Source organism: Malaya genurostris, chromosome 1 (genome assembly GCF_030247185.1).
Source record: "Malaya genurostris strain Urasoe2022 chromosome 1, Malgen_1.1, whole genome shotgun sequence".
Lineage (NCBI taxonomy): Eukaryota > Metazoa > Arthropoda > Insecta > Diptera > Culicidae > Malaya > Malaya genurostris.
In genome coordinates this window covers 76,111,187-76,130,759 of record NC_080570.1, presented here as the reverse complement: position 1 = coordinate 76,130,759, position 19,573 = coordinate 76,111,187, and the positions used below count along the sequence as shown (strand labels likewise).

At 38.5% G+C, this 19,573-nt stretch overlaps 1 protein-coding gene across 2 annotated transcripts in view; it reads left to right on the top strand.

Moving 5' to 3' along the window:
* Positions 1–19,573, top strand: part of LOC131440502 (uncharacterized) — a 591,719-nt gene that overhangs the window by 84,737 nt on the left and 487,409 nt on the right. The gene's annotated exons all lie outside the window — the stretch shown is intronic.

The window sequence follows — 19,573 nt, the reverse complement described above, 5'->3', positions numbered from 1 at the left end:
GTATTCTGACCGAATGTCACATAAGAAGGTATAGGCCTTCTCAAGCGCATGCGTAACAAACGTACGCCATTTTGAATACCGGGTGAAAAATCCTTCCACTTTTCTTTCTCGATAGAGAGAATCTCTTCGTATTGGGACATAGTTTTGCGAATATAAGGATCGATGACGCTTGAGGGAAGATCATGCACACGCACTTCTATAGTACTATCTTCCATATATACTGGAATGTTGAACTTGATATTTTCATGCTCTACATAGTGCACATTATTATTGTCTTTAGCGAATTGAATTGAATCCAACTCTTTATAGAACTGGATATAAACAACATTATTGGTCTTATTGCATTGAAGTAAATGCACACGTTTAATGTCAAGATGCATTTGCTCCATAAGCAAGCCTTCAAGTTCTCGTATCGAAGGTCGAATTTTGCACTGTCTGACGTCAACAACAATTGTGTTCTTTCGTGTCGGCGGTAGCTTTTGTTTGTTTGGTTCACTCATTTCGCGGTCGTTCTATTGTTCACTACACAATACTGTACTTGGTTTCTTCCGTCCCGAACGTAAGCGGTTTTGTTTTATCGACTGACTTGGATGAGATGAGAAAGCGAACTGATCGATGCTTCTTGTTTCGGACTATGTTTTGGTTGTTTCTGCTTCTTATAGGTTCGAAGATTCAAACGTTCTTTAGCACGAAGAACATTTGACTTCGAAGTGCCCACTTTTTTGGTCATATCCCGAACTGAAACCTCCTTCTTTTGCTCGAACGCCTTAAGTATACGTTTATCCAACTGAGGGTTAGCAGGACCTTTTTTTCGACCCGTTTTCGGTTTATCCTCAGTTTGCATTTCTCACGGCTTTTTCACTTACTCCTTCCATTTTTGCTATCTTTCTCAGTGACAGTCCGCGTTCTGTGCACCATTTGTACACAATTTTTCGACGTTGTTCTGCTGAAAGTCCACGCAATTCGAAACAAACTAATGAAAACGAATAAACAACTGCACAAGTGGTTAGGGAAGAGTGTAAACAACAGGACGCAGCCATAAAAATTGACAGATTCTGAACCATTGCGAAATGGCAGCGGTTTTTGGTTGCGTCCATACTTTCTGGGACAGTCTTTAGTGTTACGGTACCTATAACCATTTCAGCTATATTGAAACCATTCGATGCTCGGACTCAAAGGACAATATGGAAATCGGTGAAATCACCTCGAATGTTTGCGTAACCATGATATAGTTATAATAGATTTATCACAATATTTCTTCTGGGATATTGGTTTTCACCCGAATCATCTGTAATAAAATGTCTTGGTTCGGCTAGTAAGATAACTATTGGTTAAATCAACCTACTTTCATCTCACGAAGCTCATCGAATAAAAAATTCTAGTGCTAATTTCAGTGATTTTTCAGAGCTATGGTTTTGCCTTACACATATAAAAAGGCTAAAGGCCCGGAATTACAAGGTAATATAGGGACATTTAAGAGAAAATGCGAACTGAATTTTCTCGGAAATTTCTCAACCGATTTTCACAAACTAAGATGCAAATGAAAGGTCTTGAAATTTTTTTAAAAGTCCCAGAGAAAATGAATCAGACCCAATTTCTGGTTCCAAAATTACAGCGCGATGATCGAAAAATTCTCAATTTTACGAGTATTTTTTGACAAGTGATGGCAAAATGAGATGCAAATTTTTATGAAATTTACGGTAAATTCGTCTATGTAATTGGCAGCTTTTTTTAGTTGGTGAATATATGAACCTATTTTGGGTACCCGAAAGCATCAATAATTCCGAAAGCAAGTGAAGAAATCATCGATAATAGTGTAACCAAATTCCAAAGACGGCACTCACATCGATTTCTCAGCAAAGGTTAAACCGATTTTCAAAAATCTTGATTCAAATTAAAGATCTCATTGTCTTAAAAGATACTGTTCAACTTTATCCAGATCCAACTTACGGTTCTGCAATTATATGGTGATGAGTGTCAAAACTTTCAAACCGTCACCATAATATAGTTATAGTAGACGATGCAAACCCGGTACGCATTGGTACGGGCTGGTACGGAAGAAGAAAAAACCAACGCATCGCGAACGAAGCACACAGCGTACTTTGTTTCATTTCGTAGAGCGTGTACGAGCGTGTACCGAATTCATCGGTTGCGATTACATTGATAATAATAACAAGAATAAAAATCCTGTCACAAAACATGTTCCATTGTGCTGCTTGTAAAGTATGACTACCCATTCAACCCATATAATTTTTCTTATACAACAGTAACAGGATCACAAATTTTCGTTTAGTTTCATTTTCTTTTAATTGACTCAATCTAAATAGTGCATAAGAGGTGAATCAGTCAGTTTTAAATCAAACTATAATTTTTTCGCTGAACTTTTTTTCTGTTGGTCGAAATGTCTATTCGTCATAAAATTTTCGACTTAGATAAGAACGTTTTTGGTTACGTATTTTTGTCGGGTTCGAAAAAAGTTTTCATTGGCCGATTTCATGCTGAAAACTTTTAAAAATACATTTATGCTGTAAAGTTTTACTCTGAGTGTAGTGATTGAAGTTCTTATACGATTGTCTCAAAGGAGAATGCTTGCATTTAAGAAAATCGTTGGTTTAAGTACGGATACTGGAAATTTATCTATTATTTTCATGGTCCCATACTGCATACGAGTTATACCATATTGCACCGGACAGATGGATCTGGATCAGCTTTAGTGTACTAGTTAGGTGTTGAAAACTTCTTAGTCTTTTTTAATGCGGCCACCACGACGATAGGGATACTTTTCGGAGCATACTTCAGTTTCCGATGGTCAAAGAGCCATTAGAAAACTTTTATGGTGGCATTGAAAGTTCCTATCGGTAGACGCAGGAAGCAGTAAAATATCAGAAAGCATAACAGGAAAACTTACCATTCTCAAGCGGGCACGTTTAATGGGAAAACTTGAGCACAATACAAAACATTCCAAGTCAGCGCGGCAACTGAGCGGCCGATCCAGTGCATCAATTCTTATCGTTTCTTATGCCATACTACTGTAGTGAATAATGCATATCTACCTCGACCAGACCGATTCTCGGTGCCGAAGCCGATATCGTTTGCTTCCTTTCTCCTTACAAAAAATACAAAAATAATAGTTTTTGTCGTTACATCCACAGTTCTGATAATAGAAGCCTGTGGTCGGAGGGCAGACAGAAAAAAAATTCTTTCAATATGTACTATCATCATCCCATAAAACTATCACGGACACAGTTGCAGGGTTTTCATTCACTTACAAATTCTCTTCTAATCTTGTTCATCCTTCGATTCATTTCGTGTAATGATCCATGATGCTAGTGTTCCGGGTCGCGGCGTTCCACTCTGTGATTTTCTTCGTTGCGTTGGGTCTTGTGTTGGCCGAAATGGGGCAGCCATCGAAAATGAAACAGTGCGAAGCATTGATCTGAATTATGTACGCCTATTTGGAATGGGTTTCCTTAGAATTACTTACGTAAGCGGTGCCACAACCTCAGACACCAGATCGCTCAAGGAAGGAGAGATCCATGAATTCAGCCATGTATTTCTGCTACCGTACGTGAGACAAGTCCAATCGAAAGCAAAGATGGCTATGTCTATGTGCAGATAAATTCAATAAATGTAGCGGAAGAATCGGATTCATATGGTTTTTCCAGCTATTTTGCTCACTGTCAACCAAATTGAAGCGATTAGATGTAGTTTTCCTACTGATTTCGTTCGCTTCGTAACGGTCGTCAGTGAAGGTGGTTGATTTGATTGTTTTTTTTAGCGAGTCGACAAGGATTTTTTTATTCCAAGTGTGTATGTGCGTGAAAATGGGTTGGATAACTTTTCTCATAATGAGTACAAAACAATCAAAGAAATGATCTTGGTGTTAACACTAGACACTGTTATAATTTGTGTTTTACAAATATGAAACTTTAAAATGCGTCCACTTCTATGCGTTAGGTCAACCATTTTCAATGAGTGCTAAATACTACTGTACTTAAGAAATACTTTTTTTTAATAGTTATAGTGGAAAAACGACTAATCGTACAAAAACTTTTATAGTAGTGATTTTCACAAAATAAGTAAACATTTTGTTAGGATAAATTTTTTTTAACACCATTGAATTCTACTATAAGTATATCACGTCACTATACACATTCAGTATGTAACAAAACTTTTAAAAAACCTGTTTTAATCCACCTAGTGGTGTAATGATACCTTTCTCATGTACATATAATATTGTGGTATTCTATTTGTACTTCTGGAACCGGATACCGGGAACCAGCATAGCCGGAATCGGTTTGTTTAGTTGCATAGTGACAATGACTATCGATTTGTGTAGTTTTGAGACCAGTTTAGAATTTTTTTTACGTTTTTTGTTTCGCCGGTTTAAGTGACGGTGTACAATATTGAACACACTTTACCCTGTAACTCCGGAACCGGAAGTCGGATCCGGATGAAATTCAGGAATTCCGTATTGGATCATGAGGCCTTTCATTTGAATTTAAGTTTGTGGAAATCGGTCAAACCATCGCTGAGAAAAGTGAGTGAGATCCATTTTGGTATATATGACCTCTATTTCCGGTACTTCCGGATCCGGGTACCGGGAACCAGGATAGCCGGAATCGATTTGTTTAGTTGCCTACTGATAATGACTATCGATTTGTGTAGTTTTGAGACCAGTTTAGAATTTTTTTACGTTTTTTGTTTCGCCGGTTTAAGTGACGGTGTACAATATTGAACACACTTTACCCTATAACGCCGGAACCGGAAGTCGGATCCGGATGAAATTCAGGAATTTCGTATGGGATCACGAGGCCTTTCATTTGAATCTAAGTTTGTGGAAATCGGTCAAACCATCGCTGAGAAAAGTGAGTGAGATCCATTTTGGTATATATGACCACTATTTCCGGTACTTCCGGAACCGGATACCGGGAACCAGGATAGCCGGAATAGGTTTTTTTAGTTGCCTACTGATAATGACTATCGATTTGTGTAGTTTTGAGTCCAGTTTAGAAATTTTTTTAAGTATTTTGTTTCGCCGGTTTAAGTGACGGTGTTCAATATTGAACACACTTTACCCTATAACTCCGGAACCGGAAGTCGAATCCGGATGAAATTCAGGAATTCCGTATGGGACCACGAGACATTTCATTTGAATCTAAGTTTGTGGAAATCGGTCAAACCATCGCTGAGAAAAGTGAGTGAGATCCATTTTGGTATATATGACCACTATTTCCGGTACTTCCGGAACCGGATACCGGGAGCCAGGATAGCCGGAATCGGTTTGTTTAGTTGCCTACTGATAATGACTATCGATTTGTGTAGTTTTGAGACCAGTTTAGGATTTTTTTTACGTTTTTTGTTTCGCCGGTTTAAGTGACGGTGTACAATATTGAACACACTTTACCCTGTAACTCCGGAACCGGAAGTCGGATCCGGATGAAATTCAGGAATTCCGTATGGGACCACGAAATATTTCATTTGAATCTAAGTTTGTGGAAATCGGTCGAACCATCGCTGAGAAAAGTGAGTGAGATCCATTTTGGTATATATGACCACTATTTCCGGTACTTCGGGTACCGGGAACCAGGATAGTCGGAATCGGTTTGTTTAGTTGCCTACTGATAATGACTATCGATTTGTGTAGTTTTGAGACCAGTTTAGAATTTTTTTACGTTTTTTGTTTCGCCGGTTTAAGTGACGGTGTACAATATTGAACACACTTTACCCTATAACTCCGGAACTGGAAGTCGGATCCGGATGAAATTCAGGAATTCCGTATGGGATCACGAGGCCTTTCATTTGAATCTAAGTTTGTGAAAATCGGTCGAACCATCGCTGAGAAAAGTGAGTGAGATCCATTTTGGTATATATGACCACTATTTCCGGTACTTCCGGATCCGGGTACCGGGAACCAGGATAGCCGGAATCGGTTTGTTTAGTTGCGTACTGATAATGACTATCGATTTGTGTTGTTTTGAGACCAGTTTAGAATTTTTTTTACGATTTTTGTTTCGCCGGTTTAAGTGACGGTGTACAATATTGAACACACTTTACCCTATAACTCCGGAACCGGAAGTCGCATCCGGATGAAATTCAGGAATTCCGTATGGGACCACGAGACCTTTCATTTGAATCTAAGTTTGTGGAAATCATTTAAACCATTGCTGAGAAAAGTGAGTGAGATCCATTTTGGTATATATGACCACTATTTCCGGTACTTCCGGATCCGGGTACTGGGAACCAGGATAGCCGGAATCGGTTTGTTTAGTTGCCTACTGATAATGACTATCGATTTGTGTAGTTTCGAGACCAGTTTAGAATATTTTTACGTTTTTTGTTTCGCCGGTTTAAGTGACGGTGTACAATATTGAACACACTTTACCCTATAACTCCGGAACCGGAAGTCGGATCCGGATGAAATTCAGGAATTCCGTATGGGACCACGAGACCTTTCATTTGAATCTAAGTTTGTGGAAATCGGTCAAACCATCGCTGAGAAAAGTGAGTGAGATCCATTTTGGTATATATGACCATTATTTCCGGTACTTCCGGAACCGGATACCGGAAACCAGGATAGCCGGAATCGGTTTGTTTAGTTGCCTACTGATAATGACTATCGATTTGTGTAGTTTTGAGACCAGTTTAGGATTTTTTTTACGTTTTTTGTTTCGCCGGTTTAAGTGACGGTGTACAATATTGAACACACTTTACCCTATAACTCCGGAACCGGAAGTCGGATCCGGATGAAATTCAGGAATTCCGTATGGGACCACGAGACCTTTCATCTAAGTTTGTCAAAATCGGTTCAGCCATCTTTGAGAAAACCTAGTGAGATTATTTGACACATACACACACACACACACACATACATACACACACACACAGACATTGCTCAGCTCGATGAACTGAGTCGAATGGTATATGACACTTGGCCCTCCGGGCCAATTTTCACTAGTCGGTTTTTCAAGTGATTGCATAACCTTTCTATATGAGAAAGGCAAAACATGTATAAAAGACGTCACATTACAGATCGTCCTAGTGCTAGTTGGGACGTTAAACAGAGCAACCACGATGATCCTCCGGTGAGACAGGGGGCATCGGCATAGACCCACGCGACGAAATAAGGACTACGATTGGAAACTTGGAGCATGGAACTAGGTTTTGCAGGCTGCGACAGGATATTGTACGTCGAACTAAATCCTCGCAACTTCGACGTCGTAGCGCTGCAGGAGCTTTGTGGGATGGGACAGAAGGTGTGGAAAAGCGGTCATCGAGCGGCTACCTTCTATCAAAGCTGTGGCACAACGAGCGAGCTGGAAACTGGCTTTATAGTGCAGGGCAAGATGCGTCAGCGAGTGACTGGGTGGCAGCCGATCAACGCTAGGATGTGTAAGTTGTGAATTAAAGGCCGTTTTTTCAATTACAGCATCATTAACGTGCACTGCCCACATGAAGAGAGACCCGATGACGAGAAAGAAGCGATCTACGTGCAGTTGGAACAAGCCTATGACGGCTGCCCCAGAGACGTAAAAATTGTCATCGGCGACATGAATGCCTAGGTAGGAAGGGAGGCAATGTACCGACCGGTAATAGGGCCGAACAGCCTGCATGCAGCATCGAATAACAACGGCCAACGATGCGTCAACTTTGCGGCCTCCCGAGGAATGGTAGTCAGAAGCACCTTCTTTCCCCGCAAGGATATCCACAAAGCTACCTGGAGATAACTTGACCTACAGACCGAAAACCAAATCGACCACGTTTTGATCGACGGAAAATTTTTCTCGGACATCAACAATGTTCGCACCTACCGCAGTGCGAATATAGATTCGGACCACTGACTGCTTGGTTGCTGTATGCATGCGCTCGAAACTTTTGACGGTGGCTACCCAACGTCGAAACCGAACGTCGCGGTTTAACATCGCGCGGCTCCGGGATGCTGGAGTAGCCCAAGATTTTGTGCAGCAGTTGGCAGTGGCACTACCAATGGAAGAGCAGCTTAGTGCAACTACTCTTGAAGAAGGGTGGAGAGACATTCGTTCTGCCATAGGTAGCACTACATCAGCAACGCTAGGTACGGCGGCTCCGAACGTAAGGAACGACTGGCTCGACGACGAATGTGAACAGTTAGTGGCCGATAAGAATACAGCTTGGGCGAGCAGACGCGGATCAGGCTAAACTCGGTATCCCGTAGAAAAAAGCGCCAACAGGAAGACCGAGATCGCGAAGCGATGGAACCGTTGTTCCGTGCTAATGACACAAGGAAGTTCTACGAGAAGGTGAATCGTTCGCGCAGAGGCCATGTGCCACAGGCCGATATGTGCAAGGATCTTCTCACGAACGACTGTGAGGTGATCGAGAGGTGGCGGCAGTATTTCGACGAGCACCTCAATGGCTATGCGGCGGAATACGAAAGTGGCGGCGCGGTAACGAACTTGGGAACGCGTGCGGAGGACGATAGACTGCCGGTCCCAGACCTCCAAGAAGTCGAGGAGGTCGCAAGTCGGTTGAAAAATAATAAGTCCGCTGGCGTTGACCAACTACCAAGCGAGCTACTAAAACACGGTGGTAATGCACTAGTGAAAGCACTGAACTGGGTCGTTACCAAGATCTGGGAGGACGAGATGTTACCGGAGAAATGGGTGGAAGGAATCGTGTGTCCCATCCACAAAAAGGGCGATAAGCTAGATTACTGCAATTACCGCGCAATAACTCTGCTGAATGCCGCCTACAAGGTACTCTCCCAAATCTTATGCCGTCGACTTTCACCGATTGCAAACGAATTCGTGGGACAATATCAGGCAGGATTTATGGGGGAACGCGCTACCACGGACCAAGTGTTCGCCAGCCGCCAGGTGTTGCAAAAGTGCCGCGAATAAAATGTGCCCACACATCACTTATTCATCGATTTTAAATCAACCTTCGACACAATCGATCGAGAACAGCTATGGAAAATCATGCACGACTACGGATTCCCGGACAAACTGATACGATTGGTCAAGGCTGCGATGGATCGAGTGATGTGCGTTGTTCGAGTATCGGGGATAAACTCGAGTCCCTTCGAAACTCGCAGAGGGCTACGGCAAGGTGATGGCCTTTCGTGTCTGCTATTCAACATTGCTTTGGAAGGTGTGATAAGAAGAGCGAGGATAGACACAAGTGGCCCGATTTTCAGAAAGTCCGTCCAGCTACTTGGTTTCGCTGATGATATTGATGTTATAGCACGCAACTTTGAGAAGATTGAACATACGTACATCGGACTAAAAGCTGAAGCCAAGCGGATCGAGCTTGACATAAATGTGTCAAAGACAAAGTACATGAAAGGCAGGGGCTCTAGAGAAGATAACGTCAGCCACCCATTACGAGTTCTGATTGGTGGTGATGAAATCGAAATGGTCGACGAGTTCGTATACTTGGGCTCACTGGTGACTGCCGATATATTGTCAGGAAATCGTGATTACTTTGGACTGCGCAGGACGCTTCGATCGAGCAAAATTCGCCGTCGTACGAAGTTAACTATCTACAAAACGCTGATTAGACCGGTTATCCTCTACGGGCACGAGTCCTGGACAATGCTTGCGGAGGATCAACGCGCACTAGGTGTTTTTGAACGGAAGGTGTTGCGAACCATCTTCGGCGGTGTTCGGATGGAAGACGGTACGTGGAGAAGGCGAATGAACCATGAACTGCACCAGTTGCTGGGAGGACCAACCCTCGTCCAAACGGCCAAGGTTGGGCGGTTACGGTAGGCCGGAAATGTTGTTAGAATGTCGGAGAACAACCCTGTTAAAATGATTCTCGATAATGATCCGACCGGTATAAGAAGAAAGGGCGCGCAGTGGGCAAGATGGATCGATCAAATTGAGGACGACCTACGGACCCTTCGCAGCTACCGAGGCGGTGAACAGCCATGAACCGAGTTGAATGGAGACGCCTCCTTTATACAGCAGAGACCCACGTGGTCTACGACTGAAAGAATAAGAGTAAGAGTACATCACAGATACGTATTTCGAATGCCGCTTACATTCTTCTCCAGTGTATCAGATTTCTAAATAAATTGAAGGAATGCTGCAATGTTGTTTTTTTATATAAAACAGAGGTAGATAGATTCTTAACAACAGGTAGAAATACCTTGAAAATTTCTTAGGGTAGAAAAAGTTAAGTGTTTTCTATGTTTGTTTGTCCCCTGTGTGTAGGTACTAACTTAAAAAGCCAGGAAGACATATTTCCTTGGTCTCTGTTTAGTAAGGAAGTGGAATCATGTTTGAAAATTTCTAAACTTTCAGCTGTATCTAATTTCCATGGGTTAGAAATTTGTCTTAAGATTTGTATGTCATTAGTAGTGAACTCGGGGTTATCGGAAAAGGCATGTTCTGCTACTTTTGACTCGAAATGGTGGGATAATCATCTTTCCAAATCCTTAGATGCTTTTCCTAGTTCTACTATGTGTTCCTTGAAACGGGTACCTAATGTTTTCTTTGTTTGTCCAATTTATAATTTATCACAATGAGAAAATGAAATTTTATGTACCCCAGATTTTTTCAATTTATCAGTATGATCTTTTGTAGATCCTAGCAAAGTTTTCAATTAGTAGTGATAAACTGTGAGTACTACTGAATACTAAATCCAAGCCAAAGGGTTTTAATTTTGATTTAAATGGATATGACATGTTTGTGTTGAAGTCCACCGATATTCTTTTCAAATTTTCTGATAGGGGGAACAAAGTTGTGAGTGATAGTTGTTTCAACAATCTCACTTTTTTATCCAGAATTGTTTGCTTTCAAATTTTGAAAATGAAATTTTTCTCTTTTATTATCGCATCATCGCTGAGAGGTAAGGTAAGCATTCTATGAAACATATGATGAAATGCTGCCATTTTGTGTTGGTGAGAATGATTGGAAGTGTTTGGTATGACGCGGTCTGTATTGGTTGGCTTCCTATATATTTCGAAAGTTAAAGATTTTGCCTCACTGACAATGAGATTATCTAAAAAAGGTAAGCTGTCGTGCTCCTTTATCTCATAGGCCAATTTAATATTTTTATGTAAATGATTAATTATTTCTAAGAAATTTGATAAATCATTTCGTTTTATGATTAAAAATATATCATCAACGTTATTCGCATAAAAACGGGGGCCCCTGGTAATTGTTTATAAAATTTCCCTCTAAATTTGAAGTAATTTACATCCATGCAAATTCGAGTTAGGTTAAGATTTCGTCATCTTCGATTTCACCTGAGTTCAGAAATTGAGTAGCGAAGTCTTGCGTATTAAGAATAGACTTACTAAAAAAACTTTTTCGGCATATTTTTGAATTCTTCCACTAGCCATTTATAGATTTTTTGGGTAGGGACTCCTATTGAAGAAATAATTTCCCTTATTTAATTCCCAGGTTTATGGACTTTGTTTTATCTACTCTTTTAATAATTTCTGGAAGGGGGTCGGATCGCTGTTTCCTATAAGGCCCGTCATTAATTTTTTAATATTTTTATACATGTTTTTTTAAAGTGTTGCTGTGATACATACTGAATGTGTATAGTGACGTGATATACTTATAGTGGAATTCAATGGTGTTAAAAAAGTTTGATCCTATCATACATATTCTACTAAACACTCAGACCCTGTTAATTAGAAACTTTTTGAGTAAAAATACTGAATAAAATCCTTATTGAATTCTATACTTAAAAAATTTAATTTAATAATTTACGAAAAAATACCGTTTTTGATTTTGTTAAAATTTTGTCCCAAAAACGGATCAGAAGAAAATAATTAATGTAAACCTTATTATGCCCTTGTCTTCGACTAGTAAACGTTCTTCAAGTGGTATTCGTGAGGTTGAATAAAGAGGCAAAATAGCTAAACAGAATACTTAAATTGTCTTCCACATGAGGTATTTCCAATACCAAAACAATAGCAAAGCAACATTGTAATGTAGAATACGGTAACTAAACTTAAAATGTTCTTAAATTATGTTTGTGGGAACATGATTGATTGCTTCGAAAATTATATTGAATAACTGTTCTACTAAGTTTTTACATACTATTATCCAAAATGTCCAAATATTCCACTAAATTCATTATAAAATATCGTAACTTCTCTAGAAGTAATTGAAGTTTTATTGCAATTTTTGAAATACATTGGTCTTATATCTACATAAGTTATATTATCTTTAAATTGCGAAATAATAGCACGACAAGCTATTACACCAAATTGAAGCATTACTTTGCAGTTAAATAATAATAATGAAAAGAAGCATAAATAATCAATGATCGGGAAACGAACTACCATAATCATATAGTATATACTGATATCATGATATTAGTTTGCTATCACTTTATATTTAGGATACCCTATATCTAGTTTTCCGATATTAGCAAAATGTATCAGTGCTGGATAGGAAAAAAATTTTTTTGTTTCAGTATTTTCGTTCGACAATTTAAATAATTTTGTAAATATCACTAGCAGAACAGTTTTGTTTTTTTTGTAGGATTTGTCATTTTCCAATTACATTTTCTTGCAAAAAATCGGTTAAAAAGACGTCTTAACACTCATGGGGAAATATATTTCCCTTCTATAAAAATCGTTATCGATACTTCAGTTATTAATATATCGATGTGTTTTGTCGTGAATACGACTTACTTTACTATGGGGCGCCTTTTCAAAATTTACTCTCTGAGAGAGTGATAAGTTTTTGATCGTGAATATCTCATGTTATATCTAATGAATCAACATAATTTTTGCTACACGCCATCGGAAATATGATCACAATTTTTTAATAAAATTTTCAGTTCTGTGACATATTCTCAAATAGTTCATAATTAAACTTTTCTGAAATGTTTGGTATAAACGAGTATCAAAGAAGATAATTCATAAGGCGCGTTTGCCTTTCTCGTATTTTGAATGCTCATAGCTCAGTGATCTGTAGAAGGATTTATATAATCTAACTACCAATAGAATCGAAAATTTTCAACTTGAACGTGTATTGCAACAACATTGAAGTTTTTCAATAGTACACTATTGAAAAACCTGTTTGATTTAACCCAGGAAAGCACCAGCCAATCAGAACGCGGGATGTCTGAATCTATACAAGAGCATTCATATAAAAGTTGAGTGGTTCATTTTTCCTACCATTTGCTGAGCAACTGTTCCCGAAACTAGGGATGTCGGAAATTTCGAATTACTCGATTATTCAATAATCGAGTATAATTTTGAAACTAATCGATTGTAATTTATTCGATTATCTAGGTTATTAATCGATTACTCGATTATTCATTCGATTATTACTATGGGAATTTTTTAACTATTCGATTAGCTCAACAATCGAATATTAGTTCTATGATAATCGATTAAATATTACTCGATTATCTGGGTTATTAATCGATTACTCGATTAATCGATCGATATTACGACATCCCTACCCGAAACAAGACACACGAGAGCAACATCGAGGATCTGTCGTCTCACTGTTTCCCGATCTGAATGCACGAGACTCCGTCAGCACAATGACAAAATCGAAAATCGGTAGAAAGGAAGCCAAAAAGTCCAGCAAGGCCCATTGCTGAAACAAGACACACACGAGAACCATATCAGATTTCAATATTTCCTACCAAAAAATTCATCAAGATGGAAGGTAAATTAATTTGCACCGTCACTAACACATTCAATTACGAACCGCAATGCGAAAGCGAATGAAAGAGATGAACAAATTGTTAGAACAAATGTTTCCACTTGATTTGCGCATTCTACTTTCCAGGCGTATCAGAACTGGCTAAACTTAAAGCAATCCTAAATATTTCTTTATCACAGTGATGTGGTCGTCCTGAAAAGGACGGGGTTTTCAACTCCTCATCGTTACGGATCGTTTTCTTGTTGTCACGGGCAGCATTACCGGCCAATTCCAACACTTCGGCAGCCAAGTACTCCATCACTGCCGCCAGATAGACCGATGCACCGGCACCGACACGCTCTGCGTAGTTTCCCTTCCGTAGCAGACGATGGATTTTGCCAACTGGGAACTGCAGACCAGCACGGTTCGAGCGGGACATTGCCTTGCCCTTAACTCTTCCTCCTGTGTGCGTGTTTCTGCGTAAAAATTCCACAAGATGCTGTTAACAGCTCGACAGCCAACTCAGTATTACTGGTTGCCGCTCTACTAACTCTCTCTTTTATATCGTCTCACTGTTTCCCGTTCTGTGATATTTTAACAAAGGGGACGTCCGCACACCGCTACCAGTAGCAGGTATAAAATGAAATGTGATGTGAGAAATAGCGTCATTTAAGTTAAAGCAGCTACTCTGAACGTACGAGACACCGTCAGCTAGATGGCACCGAAAACCGAAAAAAAGGGAGATTTGTACCGTCACTAACACAATCAATTACGAACGGCAATGTGAAAGCGAATGTGATGATGTTGAACACATCTTTCTACTAGTATGGAGTCGTGTGAAAATATGCCATGCGATACAGGGTTGCCATATATACAGGTTAATCTGTATTATTATTATTATTATTATTATTATTATTATTATTATTATTATTATTATTATTATTATTATTATTATTATTATTATTATTATCATTATTATTACCATCATTATTATTATTAAAATGACTTGCATACTGAAGATCGTCGATACATTTCAGACCAGGCTATTGCAATTGTTTCGTACTGATATTTCGAGAAGAATCAGATATCTTCGAACTTCATAGCTTCAATAAAAATAAACTACAAATTTGTCGTACCTAGCCTCCTATATTGGCAAATTAAAAAGGAATTGTTTCAAGTTTGGAATATATAGCTGTAGAATAGTAGCTGTTTAATGTAACTAATCTGTACTAATGTAGGTGCATCGCTTCAAACGCAATTAGTGAAAAAGGGGAAAGCTTAACAATTCATACAATCAATTAACTAACTATTCGAAAAGTGATGGAAGCGTGCCAGTTTTTTCGTATTCACAACATCCAGTTATGTCTGACATTACCCACCCGCCTTTTTTTTAACTGAATTTTAAAAAATTTATTTCCAACGATACAAATTTAAGAACATGTAAAATTGTGAGATTTGAAAATTACATGGCTTCAAAACGGAAGGAACAAAAATCAAAAGATCGACATCAACAATGCGACTTGAACCGAAAAGCACACCAGTTAGTCGACTGAGCCACATAAGCACATATCTGCTTGGCTGGTAAATCGTGCATATAAATTCATACAGTCTCACTTGGTAGCCGAGTGCAAATTACACTCGGAGCCAGAAAATTTTTGTACGAATGGAATAATGTGGCATTTGAAAAGTTCAGTAGCTATGAATTGTATCGTTTGAAGAATTATGTCACCTGTAAAATTTGTAAGTTTTCTCTGTGGATCATTACTGTTGTTTTGGAAATTTAATGCAGGCCGTTTTCAATATGTGTGTGAGAATTTTACGCTAAACACTTCAGAAAAATATGAAAAAGGTAAAAACTAGTATACGTTCGTGTCTTCATTGGGGTAACATCACATTAAAACATATTTATTTCCGGCATCACACGTCAAACAAAGGCGAAATGAAATATTCTGTGGCCCTGTTAACTCAACCAACCACTATCAATCTGATTTATGTAAAACTCAGCGGATTGCTTAATTACTGTTCCGCGTAATTGTAACACATGAAATGACGTTGTAAGCGTAATTCATTTATTGCGGTAGCGGCTTGCTTTAGGTTTTGGGAGAAATAGCTCCCAATACCTCCAGGTATCAAAATGGCAATAAGTGAATCCGATCACGTTGACAAGTGTAGGTGGGTTGACTGATTTGCAGCTACGCTAACTAAATTTATGGATGAATGATTCGATACCGATAATCTAATCACTGCCTGCAGAAACATACAAACGTACGAAACTAGATACAGTCGGCCAGACTGCTTGGAATGTCTATTTTGGGGCTATCAATTTACGATGTGTGAGTTTGTGCACATATGCACAATTTGAATTTGTTCAGATTGACCAGTGCATATAAACCAGTCCATGCAATAAAGACTGTACTCGAAAAAAATGCTACACACTTTTTTCGGGTATATCTTTATATTGGATAAGTAATTTCTTCATAATCTGGTTATCTTTATTGGATTTCAAAGTAATCTGGATTGCTTTCGTTATAATCTGATTATCGTTATAATCTGGTTATAATCAGCTCAATCCCCCAGGTGGATCGTAAAACGGTTGGGAATCGATAATTTGACCATATCTTAAATGGTAAAATCATACAAGGGGACGAAGACGACTACGTCTTTGAGGTAATGTAGGGGTCTAACCGAAATGCATCGTGACGTGCTTGCGTTGGTAACGAACACTTGTCAACGGTATGACGACATACATGTAAAATGAACAAACACTTTTATTCAAAACCAACTAGTTCGAACAGTGTGGCGAAAGCAAGCCCGTGGTTTTAGTTTTACTTGGCATACTGAAGCAAAATCACTACCGCAAATGAGTTACGTTTGTCTCACCTGTTTCTACCACATTGAACAGAAGCACCTGCTGTCCTTCCTGCGGTCCCACGAAGGTGACACTCTGTGTCAGATTTTTTTTTGTTTCGATTATAGAGGGTTCAACCTTACGGTCTTAAGGCCTCTTCTGGACAAAAATACTTTCTTCTGACCTTATGTGCGGGGGTTGGGAATCGAACCCAGGCGGGTTGCGTGAATAGCATCGACTTACCCATCACACTGTACCCGTCCCTTGGTTTTGGTCAGATTATTTTAGAAGAGGGTTTCAGTATTGGAGAGCAACATCAAATCCCTCGACTGACTTTCAAAGTTACTGCATCAAATTGTAAACTATTTTTCTTTTTTGACACTTTATTACGACAATTTCGAACTTTTTGGAAAATTGCATCGAAAAATAGTTTTAAAGCGTTTCGCTTCTTACGTGATATTCATTTTGATAAACAACTGCTTTCTTCGAAGTTGTAAGGTTGTGTAAAGAATACCCTTATTTAATGCAATTGTTTAAATGCATTTAAAGCAGTCATGAACTCCGTTTTTTTAAACTTTCGACCACTGCTAGAGCAAGAGTTCAACAGAAAACGATAAATTTATGAATGAAACAGCGGAAATACAATTCTCAGTTTGCGGTTTGGAAAAATATGCATTTGTTTTCGTACAAAGTTGCAATGAAGTGACCAACCCAAAATCCCATATTTCCGGCATCACGTGAAAACCAGACTATGAAGGCACATGATGATTTGACATTTTTCTTACAAAGTTATTCAACATTTAAACGTTTATATACATTAACTTCAACTATTTATAGGAAGCAGGGCCACATACCGAAATTCATATACAAGTTCTTTTTGAAAATCCTAAATCAAATAACATATTGTTACGAAGTGCGTAACGTGGCCCTTTTAAAATGTATGAATAAGATAACTAAATACAGGGTGCTTTTCTAATCATTTTTTTACGAAAAATGTACAAAAGTAAAATCTCATTCTCATAGTTGTGTAGAACCTATCCTATTTTATAAAATTTACAAATTTGGCCTTAATCTTAAAGTCATTTTTGGTTTTATCCTCAAAATCATTCACCTCTTCAGGCCAGAAGAATTTTCTGACCCTAGGTGCAGGGTTGGAAATCAAACCCAGATGGGCTGCGTGAAAGGTATCGACGAACCTGTCACGCTATTTCCGTCCCCTGTGCGGCAAACTCAACAACAAACCGCATATAACGACTGATAACAAAAACGGTTAAATATATAAAGAAAGAAGAATTCCTCCAGAAGCGCCTATTGGCTTTCCTCTGGTCCAACGAAGGTGACAATCTGTTTCGGTCGGAAATTGCAATGTCCCTTTACACGAAACCGGTGATGGAGAGGTACGAAGCCTACGGTGTTGTTTGTTTTTACCGAAGGAGACAAATTCGCTAAACTCGCCAGAAAAATCCTGAGCAATTATGAAGAGAAAGTTTCGGAATACAAGGTTTTCAAAAATTACAAAAATTTGAAGAAAGAATGTATAAAAATGTATAAGAAAGATGGTGCAAATGTTGCACAAAATTTTATGGGTAGTGTAAAGTCCAAAGTGTGAACATTTACCCTAGGAGAAAAGGTTGAATAAACGAGCTTTGCATAACATAACCGCTATTATTTCCTGAGAGTTTCAGAAATATTCGACTTGAAATAAATGTTTGGGAATCATTTTTATCTGTTGCATTTTTGTAGTACACTCCTCAGCTATAATAGTCGTACTTTGTTGTACATTGTACTTTGACTAAATGTTTCAATAGTTATAGACCTGAATGAAAATAGCTGCAAAATGACGGATGAATTCAGATAAGATGAAATTTTATATTTGTATAATCGTATCACTGTTTAGAACGTATTTTTCCTAACATAGGCCCTAATAGTATGTTCACATTAGCGCTGATATCAAGTGATATCATGTGCGATATCACTTGATATGCCATACAATTTGATGTCAACGCGTATTATCATTTTGGCATGATATCCGGGATATCATGTACGATATCATGTCGAGTTGTCAAAAATCGCAACTAGCATTGTCAAACGATATCATTTCGATCATATGTGAACACGGTATATCAAGTGATATCAGCGCTAATGTGAACATGGTATAAAGTTCCAAAAGGGTTTTCTTTACATAGGCCCTAAAGTTCCCTAGAGTTCCAATGGGATCCGTGATAAAGAAAAGTTGGGAATCACATCTATAGAACATTTCCTCGTACACTTGCGCTGCCTCGAAGTAATATGCTAAATGAATTCTGCATTGTGGGACGTACTAATTATATGGGACCTGATTTGAGAAAAAGAAAAAATTTGACTTCTGAGAATCCAACAAAAAAAAATCAAGTCTTGATATTTCCTCCGTTTTTATATGCTTTGAAGCAAAATGTTTTAAATTATTGACAAAATATTCATGTTAGCATCATTCATTATGCAACTCTATTTTGAACGTAATTTTGTGTAAACATAGATGAAAAGTCTCAATTTTGAAAGATGGAACCATCCCACTCAAACAACGCTATGCGCATCTGCCACGAACCATTGGAAAATTGGGCACATCATCAAAAATATTGATTTAAATTACCGATTGGCAAACTTTCCAGCAGGTGTCAGTTTCAGTTGATCATTTGCGTAAAGGATTTCTATGAACTGTTTTCGAGCTGAGTTTGTCTTTCCGAAGTATTATTAGTGGTCATTCCGGGCCTCCATATCTGGAAAATAAATGGAGACGCATGGTCGATTATTAATCAAATATTTATGAGAAACAAATTTTGGTAGTAATTTCTTGATCCTTTTTGTTTTAAATATCATGTCCTCATTCAAAATAATGATTGATAAATATTCGGTGGTAATATCATCAAATAAACTTCTCTCTGAATACAACGAACATCAGACGAACTTTCAAGCGATACTTGGTGAAACAGAGAATGCTAGAAAAGACGAACATAAGTCACTGAAAATTACAATTTATTGTAACAAATACCCACAAACTGGCGGACAAGTTTGGATTTATCCATTTCCCCATCGTATTCTTCTTGCCGTAAGTTTAGTATATCGACGTTTTGTATTTACCCAT